Source organism: Callithrix jacchus, chromosome 10 (assembly GCF_049354715.1).
Source record: "Callithrix jacchus isolate 240 chromosome 10, calJac240_pri, whole genome shotgun sequence".
Taxonomy (NCBI): Eukaryota; Metazoa; Chordata; class Mammalia; order Primates; family Cebidae; genus Callithrix; species Callithrix jacchus.
Genome location: NC_133511.1, coordinates 127,181,738 through 127,192,989, shown reverse-complemented (window position 1 = coordinate 127,192,989; position 11,252 = coordinate 127,181,738). Strand labels below are relative to the sequence as shown.

General features: G+C 52.2%; 1 long non-coding RNA gene across 1 annotated transcript; it reads right to left on the bottom strand.

Annotated features, from left to right (window-relative positions):
* Positions 1 to 1,712: 1,712 nt before the first annotated feature.
* On the bottom strand, positions 1,713 to 3,816 carry LOC144578198 (uncharacterized). Its single transcript, XR_013523576.1, has 2 exons — positions 3,710 to 3,816; positions 1,713 to 1,871 (listed from the first exon to the last, which is right to left on the bottom strand). It is a non-coding gene; the product is annotated as an uncharacterized LOC144578198 (long non-coding RNA).
* Positions 3,817 to 11,252: the final 7,436 nt, after the last annotated feature.

Sequence of the window (11,252 nt, the reverse complement as noted above, 5' to 3'; positions counted from 1 at the left end):
TTGGCCTCCCAAAGTGCTAGGATTATAGGCATTAGCCACCAAGCCCGACCTCTTTTTTCTTTTTTAAATCTCTTTTTATTTTTTATTTTTTGAGATGGCTCACTCTGTTGACCAGGCTGGAGCAGAGTGGCATGATTTCAGCCTACTGCGGCCTTGACCTCCTGGACTTGAGGGATCCTCCCGCCTCAACCTCCCGAGTGCTAGGACTAACAGCATGTGCCACTGAGATGGGCTTATTTTTTTACTTTTTGTAGAGATGGGCGTCTCCCTATGTTGCCCAGGCTGGTCTTGAACTTCTGGGCTCAAGGGACCTTCCTACCTCGGCCTCCCTAAGTGCTGGGATTATAGGCATGAGCCACCACGCCTGGCCAGTGAAACTGGTTAAAATTACTCTTTTCTTCATAGAGGATGTGACAACGGTTGGATGTTGCAATTGTATTCTTTTCATTCATTCATCCAACAGACATTCTGGTGTGGAGCCACTTTGTGCCAGGCACCGGGCCAGGCGCTGAGAATAGGCAATAAATCAAGACATCAGAATCCGTAGTCTCAGCAGTTACACAAATGAAGAAGCAAGAGATGGGCATCTGGTTTTGAAAAGTGGTGTGTGCTGCGGGCAGTGACAGCTCTTTAAAGGGGTGCGTGTTAATTGGATCTGCTAAATAGAGAGGCAGAGTGGAGTTGCCCTGCGGCTGTGAGCTCTGCTCAGTCTCCTAAGAAGGGAGGCCCTCCAGCTCCTCCTGTCACATGGGAAATGCTATGAGCTTCTCCCAAAAGAAGCCAGAGAGAGGCGGACAGACTCACGGGGGAGTAGCCACAGATGGGTGGCTTAAACAGATGATGATTCTCACACATTCTGGGGCTGATTGTGGTGTCAAAAGGTGGGCTCCTCTCTCCCTGGATGGCCGACTGCTCCCTGTGCCCTCATATGGTCATCCCTCTGTGTGCATCTGTGTCCTAATCTCTTCTGATAAGGACACACGTCCTGTGGGATTAAGATCCACCCTAACAGACTCACTTGAATTTAATCTCTGCTGTAAAGACCCGATTTCTAAATACAGTCGATTTCCAGGGTACTGGAGGTTAGGGCTTCAACCTCAGAAATGGAGGAAGTGGGGGCTCTTCGGGCCATACCAGCCCGCCTCAACAGTGTCCGTGGCCATCTCTGGTGCAGACGCATGGGACTCCTCCCCCACCTTCAGCATCAGCGCCTGGCTACCACATTTCCATTTTCCAGACAAGAGAGCTGACAAGCCTAAGGCAGACCTGCCAGGGATGAGACTCAAAAATCCCTGAATACATTTTACCCTATTGAGACCCTCATTTTAAAAATGAAACTGAGAAAATAAAAAAAGAAGTAAAGAAAAAAAAAAAATGAAACCGAGGAAGCCGGGCACAGTGGCTCATGTCAGTAATCCCAGCACTTCCAAAGGCCGAGACTTTCCATCTCTACTAAAAATAAAAAAAAATTAGCCGGGCGTGGTGGCGCGTGCCTGTAGTCCTAGCTACTCGGGAGACTGAGGCACGAGAATTGCTGGAGCCTGGGAAGTGGAGGCAGAGGCAGCAGTAAGCCAAGATCGTGCCACTTCACTCGAGCCTGGGCAACAGAGCAAGATTCCATCTCAAATTAAATCAATAAATATGAAACTGAGAACACCCCAGCTGGGAGTAGATTCTTAGGCTAAATAACCCCTTCACACACAGACACACACTTTTTCCGTTTGAGAGCAGTCACTGTATATTAACTGACCGGATTACAAAAACCATCATGCAGCCACCATAGTTCACTCTTCTGATAGGCCTTCCCTGCTCTTCCCTGCTGACAGCACCTCCACCTTCTTCAACATGGATGGGCTTTTTCTTCACTCCACCTGGTGGAAAGGATAATTTGAAGGGCCATGGGAGGTTACTTGCTTCTTTCTGTTTTTCATTTTTATTTTTGAGACAGAGTCTTGCTCTGTTGCCCAGGTTGGAGTGCAGTGGCGAAATCTCAGCTCACTGCAACCTCCGCCTCCCAGGTTCAAGCAATTTTCCTGCTTCAGCCTCCTGAGTAGCTAGAAATACAGGCATCCACCACCACAGCTGGCTAATTTTTATACTTTTAGTTAGAGACAGAACTGCACCATGTTGGCCAGGCTGGTCTTGAACACCTGACCTCAGATGATCCACCCGCCTTGGCCTCCCAAAGTGCTGGGATTACAGGCGTGAGCCACAGCGCCTAGCCTTTACTTGCTTCTCTGGAGCATTTTCCTGTGATAGAGATCTCATGAATCAGATCCTCCATGCAGATGGTACCATACTGACCAAGAGACCGAGCAATGAAAGAGTTACCTGTCAGGGTAAATCCCTATTTTCACATGACATTTTTCACTGCCTTGCCTTAAAGAATATTGCAGAGTCATTCCCTTACATCATGTGACATTTCTGTTGCTTTGAGGCAGAGTTTTGCTCGGTCTCCCAGGCTGTGGTGTAGTGGCACAATCGTGGCTCACTGCAGCCTTGATCTGGGCTCAGGCAATCCTCCCACCTCAGCTTCCCGAGTAGCTGGGACCAGAGGCACATGCCACCCCACCCAGCTTTTTTTTTTTGAGACGAAGTCTCACTCTGTTGCCAGGCTGGAGTGCCGTGGTGCAATCTCGGCTCACTGCAACCTCCGCCTACCAGGTTCAAGTGATTCCCCTGTCTCAGGGGAAATCCTGAGTAGCTGGGACTACAGGCGCCTGTCACCACCCTCGGCTGATTTTTTTTGTATTTCAGTAGAGACAGGGTTTCACCACATTAGCCAGGATAGTCTCAAACTCCTGACCTTGTGATCCATCCACCTCAGCCTCCCAAAGTGCTGAGATTATAGGCGTGAGCCACCTTGCCCAGCCAATTTTTGTATTTTTAGTAGAGATGGGGTTTTGCCATGTTGCCCAGGCTGGTCCCAAACTCCTGGGCTCAAGCGATCCACCCATCTCGGCCTCCCAAAGTGCTGGGGTTACAGGCATGAGCCATCGCGCCCAGCTGGAGCTGTAGGTTTTTGGCCACAGTTTGCTGTCACGTGTAGCGGGTATCAGGTTCTTGATCCTGGCTGTCACCTTTCCCTCGCCTTGCGTTCCCACCGTGTTTGGGAAGGAAGCTGTGGTCTGCTTGCGACTTGCACACTTCCACCCATCTGTGCTTTACGTTGCAGTAGGCTTAGTGTGGTTGGGTCTGTTCAAATGTGGAAAGTCCCCACATATCAGCCTAGCGCAGTGGCTCCTGCCTATAATCCCAGCGTTTTGGGAGGTGGAGGTGGGCGGATCACCTGAGGTCAGGAGTTTGAGACCAGCCTGGCCAACATGGTAAAACCCCGTATCTACAAAAATACAAAAATTAGCCGGATATGGTGGCAGGCACCTATAATTCCAGCTACTCCGGAGGCTGAGGTTGGAGAATTGCTTGAACCCTAGAGGCAGAGATTGCAGTGAGCGGAGATCGTGCCATTGCACTCCAGCCTGGGCGTCAGAGTGACACGCCCATCTCAAAAAAGAAAAAAGTCCTATGTCCTAACGTATCAAGGAAACATGTCCCATGAAGGGAGGCTTAGGAAACTGCCCCTGCCTGCGGCATCAGTGCCCGTGCCCCCAGCCCGCCCTCCTCATCTCCCCCACCCTGCTCCCCACCACCTAGGACCCCACTGATGCCTCAGGCCCCGGAAGCCTCTCCCTCTGCACTTTCTCCTCACCCTGAGATGGCAAAATGACTGCTCACAACTCAGCCAGGATGGATGGAGGACATCGTATTGTTCCTCTAGCCCAGCATTCTGAGAACCCTCTGGCTGCGATTCAGAACAAAGAGGGAGAAACGAGGCCTGTTTCTTGGGGCAGTGGAGGTGGGGATTTTTTTTTCTTTTTAATTTGGATTGAAGTCTTTAGCTCTGAGTAATGGTTGACTTGTGCCAGAGAAGGCGGCACCTGTGAACACGGATGGAGCCGAGAAGGCCTGAGCCTGGGGTTTAGGAGCCGCTCTGAGAGTTGGAGCTGCAGGAAGGAGCCACGGAGCTCCCGGGGGAGTGGGGCCCATGGGCGGCGTCTCGAGCCAGCAGCCAATACTACTCCCGAGATGGCTCCAACCAGGACACAAAAGGAACCCATGTTTGTGCCGGGAAGCGTTGCCACGGCAGATTTCCAAGAACTGATCCTCAAAGAGAAGCCAGGCAGGGCTCCCAGGCCTGGCTCTGCCAACACACAGACTGGCACTCCTAAGCCCCTGAGCACCGCCGCCTCCCGGAGGAGCCTGACCCTGTTAGCGAGTTGTACTCCAGGGTTCCAGGCTCTTCACATGGGCGGAATGAACACGCGTGGGAATCACGGCGAGGATTCTCAAGCTCCTTGCCAACATGGTAAAGTTGTAGGGTAGATCCTTCCCACGACAGGCAAAGGCAGCCCTCACCCAAGACTGAGCACGCAGATGGTTAGAAATAGCCCAGAGTCCGGATCACCTGAGGTCAGGAGTTCAAGACCAGCCCGACCAACACAGAGAAACCTCGCCTCTCCTAAAAATACAAAATCAGCTGGGTGTGGTGGCACATGCCTGTAATTCAAGCTACTTGGGAGGCTGAGGCAGGAGAATCACTTGGACCCAGGAGGCAGATTGTTGGAAATAGATGTTGGAAATAAATCCTTGGTGCCGCAAAGAAAAATCAGCACTGAGACAAAGGATCTCTCAGCAAGGCAATTTTTACTTCCTTGGCTGCAAGAAGGGCACCTTCGCTGGCCATCTTGCCAAGAGAGTACAAAGACTAAAGGAACACACTTATCCCTCACGCATTTGAGGTCGTCCTTACTGCTGTGTCTGATCTCCGTTGGCTGGAGGCAGACCTCACAATCTAAATTAAAACCTGATTGGCTAATAACAAAACTTTTCTCAATGGTAAAAGCAATGGAGGGCTGGGACATGCCTGTGAGCACGTCCAGCACAGATACCTTGGTGAAAGTACAAGGACACAGAATATACTATGTGCCTGTAAGCGTGGCATCTCAAACAGCTACACAGGATAGGGCTTCACAAAGTTATTAGCACACTTATTCTTTAACAAGAAAAAAACTTTAAAGAGGAACATTTCTACTTCCCACACAGAGATTGTGGTGAGCCAAGATTGCGCCATTGCACTCCAGCCTGGGCAACAAGGGTGAAACTCCACCTCAAAAAAAAGAAAGAGAAAGAAAGAGAGAAAGAGAGAGAGAGAGAGAGAGGGAGGGAGAGAGGGAGGGAGAGAGGGAGGGAGGGAGGGAGGGACGGAAGGGAAAGAAGGAGCGAGCCCAGGGCCATGTGGTGGTATGTCCCTGTAGTCCCAGCTACTCTGGAGGCTGAGGCAGGAGAGTTGCTTGGGCAGAGTTTGCAGTGAGCCGAGACTGAGCCACTGCACTCCAGCCTGGGCAATAGTGGGAGACCCCGTCTCAAAAAATAAAAAACGAAATAGCCCAGGGCCAACGTAGAGTGGCAGAGGGGCCCGAGGGCGGGGGTGGTGTGGGGTCAGGAGGGAGGACTCATCCTCACTGTGGCTGGGGCTGGAGGTCTATCCATGAGCTTCCACCTGTGTGTCCACCTGTCTCGGTCTCCAACACGAAGCAGGTGCTCGGCCGTAATTCTGGGGCAATTGCTGCCCATGGAGGCCTCCTAGCTGCCCAGCCAAGGTGTCCAGGCAGCCGTTTGCTTCGTGTTCTTCACTCCATAGTCCAATCAAACGAAATCCACTTGAATTATGGGAGTTCTTTCTGTGCTGGCTGGATGCCTCACTGTGATGCAGCCCACGCTGTGGTCTCCTTTAAACCAGGCCAAGAAGGGTCCAGATCACCCCTGCAGGACCTCGTTCATTTTGGTGGCAATGCTGTCTTGAGGGTCTACAGAGGAAGAACTGGGCCAGGCAGGATCTGGGGAGAAGGTGAACCTTAAACACCAACGACACCTGTGGATTCTTTCATTACTAGGTGAGAGGTGCCCCACAGGACAAGGACAGGGTACAACAAGGGGCGAACCACTCTGCAAGCTCTGAGCTAGTCTGACGGGAGAGGGCAGTGGGCAAGTGTGCTCTGTGATGGCAGCACAGGAGGGAAGACCCAGTCCCCACCCCACTCTCATTCTCAGCTGCATCCTGGCAAACTCAGGCCACAGCCCAGAGGCCCCTCTCCTCCACCCTACTGAGCAGCTGAGGGAGGGGGGCGGTTGGAGGGGGAATGAGATGTGGCCCCTGCCCTGAGACAGAGGCAATACCATGAACATCCTCACACTATACGGGGCCTTAAAGTTTTGATCGCGGACTGTGACCACTAAGTAAATTCTGACTAGTAGGTGAATAGTGGCCCCCAAAAAGATACATTCATGTCCCAACCCTTGGTACCTGTGAATATGACCTTGTGCACAACAAGGGTCTTTGGCCAGGTGGGGTGGCTCACTCCTGTAATCTCAGCACTTTGGGAGGCCAAGGCGAGTGGATCACCTGAGGTCAAGAGTTCGAGACCAGCCTGACCAATATGGTGAAACCCTGTCTTTATTAAAAATACAAAAATTTAGCTGGGTATGGTGGCATGTGCCTGTAGTCCCAGCTACACTAGCGAGGCTGAGACAGGATAATTGCCTATATTCTGGGAGGTGGAGGTTCCAGTAAGCGCCACCTCACTCCAGCCTGGGCAACAGACTGAGACTCTGTCTCCAAACACACACACACACACACACACACACACACACACACACACACTCACACACACAGAAGGGTCTTTGCAAATGTAATTGACTTAGGGATCTCAAGTTGAAACCATCCTGGATTTAGAGAGGGCCCTAAATACAATGACTGTGTCCTTATCAGAAGAAGAAAGGACACAGAGGCCAGGCTCGGAGGCTCATACCTGTAATCCCAGCACTTTGTGAGGCCAAGGTGGGTGGATCACCTGAGATCAGGAGTTTGAGACCAGCCTGACCAGTACGGTGAAACCCCATCTCTACCAAAAATACAAAAATTAGCTGGGGGCCTGTAAGCCCAGCTACTCGGGAGACTGAGACAGGAGAATTGGTTGAACCCAGGAGGCAGAGGTTGCAGTGAGCCGAGATCGTGACACTATACTGCAGCCTGGGTGACAGAGGGAGACTCCATCCCCAAAAAAAGAAGAAGAAAGGATACAGAGACACACAGGGACGAGGCCATGAGAAGACAGGAGAGACAGGAGGGGTGTGGCTGTGAGCCGAGGCATACCGAAGGGTGCCAGCAGCCCCCAGAAGCTGGGAGGGGCCTGGAGCTGATAGACTCCCAGAGCCTGGAAGGAACCCCCTCTGCAGACACCCTGACTTCAGACTTCCAGCCTCCAAAGCCGTGAGAGAATACACATCTGTGTTTAAGCTACTCAGTCTGTGGTCATTTATTACAGCAGCCCCAGGAAATGAACACACTATCTACTTTTTTGCACAGGGTCTTCCCCAGGTTGGGTGCAGTGGCACAATCAGGGCTCACTGAAGTACTGACCTCCGGGGCTCCAGCGATCCTCCCACCTTAGCCTTCCAAGTAGCTGGGACTACAGGCGCACACCATCATGCCCGGCTCATTTTTGTATATTTTGTAGAGATGAGGTCTCACCATGTTGACCAGGCTGGTCTTGAACTCCTGAGCTCAAACAATCCTCCCACTTTAGCCTCCCAAAGTGCTGGAATTACAGGCGTGAACCACCGTACCTGGCCAGGAAATGAACACACTCTTGTGCAAATTTATGTGTTTCTACATTGAGTACTCCAGAGTAATATCCTGTGTACATTATGAAACTGTCAGGCCTCCATATGCAAGCCTGGACCCAGAAAGTCTGGAGTCCTGCCTGCCTTGGCTGAGCACCCCCAACCCCAGCTTCGCCATTATCTCTGATCGCCCAGGAGCTTCCCCTCACCCCACCCGGCTATCTTAACTGCTATTATGATAATGTGAACACTCCTCACCCCACCCGGCCGTCTTAACTACTCTTACGCCTTACCCCAGCTGCCACAATAACTGAACTTACGGTAAAGCATACTCCTTGCTCCTACCCCCACCACTGTAACTGATCTTACTCTGTGACACCTCTGCCCCCATCCAGGAGATTTGCCCAACCTATAAAACCAACCTCTATCCCACCGCCCTTCGCTAACGCCCTTTTCGGCCTTTGCCCACCTGCACGCAGGTGAATAAACAGCCCTGTTGCTCACACAAAGCCTGTGTGTGTGGGGGGTCTCTTCATTCAAAGAGGGTGTTTTTTTTTTTTTTTTTTTTTTTGAGACGGAGTTTCGCTCTTGTTACCCAGGCTGGAGTGCAACGGCGCGATCTCGGCTCACCGCAACCTCCGCCTCCTGGGTTCAGGCAATTCTCCTGCCTCAGCCTCCCGAGTAGCTGGGATTACAGGCACGTGCCACCATGCCCAGATAATTTTTTGTATTTTTAGTAGAGACGGGGTTTCACCATGTTGACCAGGATGGTCTCGATCTCTTGACCTCGTGATCCACCCACCTCGGCCTCCCGAAGTGCTGGGATTACAGGCTTGAGCCACCGCGCCCGGCCACAAAGCGCACGTTTTTAACAGAAACCACAAAGCAGTTGGCAGATAGCAAGAGGTGCACCGGCAAGGGGAAGATACAAGCAAAATCCAGAGCTGTCCCGGGCACCTCGGGGCTGAGTGGCAGTGATGCAGCTGACAGGAGCAACGTGGTGCGTGGGTGTCCCTGTTAAGTGATCATTGTTTCAATCTTGCAAAACATCACCTCTGTTGTAGCAAATGAATGAAATTGTTCATAATAAAAGGTTTTTAAAAAGGGGACAAGGTTTGAGCCAGGCATGGAGTTGGCTTTCTGCATGTGCTGTCCTGTGGCTGAGGCAGGTCTCCAAAGTTCTCCGAGCCTCAGTTTCCTCACTGAGCAAGGAGGGGCTGTGGTGGTCCCTCTTTTCATCACTGGAAGGATCAGTACCCGGCCGGGTGGGCACACGTGGTCAGTCGCTGAGCACCCAAAGGAGGAGCTGCTCTCTACCGCAGCTCAGCTCCTTTCCAGGAAGAGAGAAGAATGACTCTCCCCCCATATAACCCAATACTTTCTTATGACATGCCTTATACCTCTGTGTAAATAACCTAAACCCAGAAGGGGCTGGAATGCGCATAGAGCTTCTGTCTCCATCCCTGTGGGTGGCAGAAGAACAGGTTCTTTTTGCCTCGGGCCAATTTCTCACCATCTAATATGAACTCTGGGAACTGGAAGGTGAGAAGGGCTCTCGCTGCCCCCACACACTGGATACTTTTCTTGCTGTGTTTTCTGTGAATATTTCCACACAATTAGCCAGCATCTGCAGGATGGCACAGGCGGCTGTGAGGAGGCCCTCAGCCTTGGTTAATCAAGCCACCCTGGTGGCTTGAGAACACCTCCCCACTGCTCCCCAGGTTCCAACACACCTGGGGTAAAGTCTGTAGTTCACGCTACTCTTACTGGCCTTCTCTGTGGCCCTCAGATCTGCCGGGCTGGTTCCTGGCTCAGGGCCTTTGCGCTCATTGCTTTCCCTGCCCAGGACACTCCGAGCCAGCCCATCACGATGCTGATATCTTGCAGCCACTGAGCTCTCAGGCCATGAAGTTGCCTATTCCAGGAGGTCGTCCTGCCAAGCAGCCCCGTCCTCTGGCTTGGCTCTTTTTCTGTTTTCTGCACTCTTTGCTCACTGCGAGCCTCTGTCCTGCTTGGGGAGGGAGAAGCCAGGAGTCTCAGGCTTGAGGACATGAGCCTGCCGATTCAACCGGGGCAAACCTGTGCTGTTTTGCAAGACCAGGTGCTGCGGACACAGGGTGGGCAACAAGACACAGCTTCCACCCTCCAGGAAGCTACATTCCACGGTGAAAAAACACAGAAGGGAGGGGGCAGGGTGTTCTGGCAGCAGCATGAGGGAAGTAGGGAGGCTTTCCTGGAAGGAGTGACTTTAAGGTAAAACAGCAAGGATGAGTAAGAGCTTGTCACGTGAGCCCAGTGGGGAGAGGGCCCCAGGCAGAGGACAAGTAAGCGTGAAGGCTGGGCATGTGGTGTCCATGGAGGCCGGGGGTGTCACATGGTTTGACTCTGTGTCCCTACTGAAATCTCAGGTCAAATTGTAATGCCACAGGTCAAGGGAGAGGCTGGTGGGCGGTGATTGGATCATGAGGGGATTTCCCCTTGCCGTACTCATGATAGTGCATGCATTCTCATGAGATCTGGTGGTGAGAAAGCGTAGGGCACGTCCCCTTTGCTCTCTCTCTCTCCGGTGAAGATGTACTTGCTTCCCTTCACCTTCCACTGTGGTCCTGTTTCCTGAGGCCTCCGGGTCATGCTTCCTGCTGTGCATGTAGAACTGTGAGTCAATTAAACCTCTTTTCTTCGTAAATTACCCAGTTTCAAGTAGTTCTTTACAGCAGTGTGAGATCGGCCTAGTACAGGGTTTCTTCACTTCATCCTTCTTTTTCTTTTTTTGAGAGAGAGTCTTGCTCTGCTGCCCAGGCTGCAGGGCAGTGGGGCAACCTCAGCTCACTGCAATCTTGCCTCCTGGTTCAAGCGATTCTTCTGCCTGAGCCTCCTGAGAAGCTGCCATTACAGATGCCCACCGCCACAACTGACTAATTTTTGTATTTTTAGTAGAGATGAGGTTTCACCATGTTGGCCAAGGTGGTCTTGAACTCCTGACCTCAAGTGATCTGCCTGCCTCAGCCTCCCTAAGTGTAGGGATTACAGGTGTTAGCCACTGCACCTGGCATGGGTCCCTTACCTTCTTCCCAAAAATCCGGGGTTGGGGGACGCTCAGATTTACTCTGCCTCAGATACAAGATGTTCCGCGAGAGGGAAGAAGGATATCCCTTTGTTCCATCCCTTTCTCTTTGATAGGAGCCTGTGGTCTCCAGGACACCCAGAGAACAGCAGAGAAGAGCCCCTGGCTGGGCTGGCACAGCAGCTGCCCCTCAGCATGGACAGAGGCTCCCCTCCTTTCCCAGCTTTCCCACGGGCATCAGGCAGGTTCTTTCCCACCCCAGGTGTGTGAGCTCAGGCCCCCGGCGATGGGGTGTAGGAGAAGATGCAGACACCGGAGGCTCCCACCCACCAGCCAGGCAGGAACTTGCCTAGGGATAATAGGCTTTAGTCACTCCCGAGAAAGATAACGAAGGCCTCTAATAACAACTGAAAAAATAAACCAGAAAACCTCACCACGATGGGGCAGCTGAGCCAGGAAGGGCCAGGCACGCTCCCTCTGAGGCTTTCAGCTGAAAGAAGCTGAC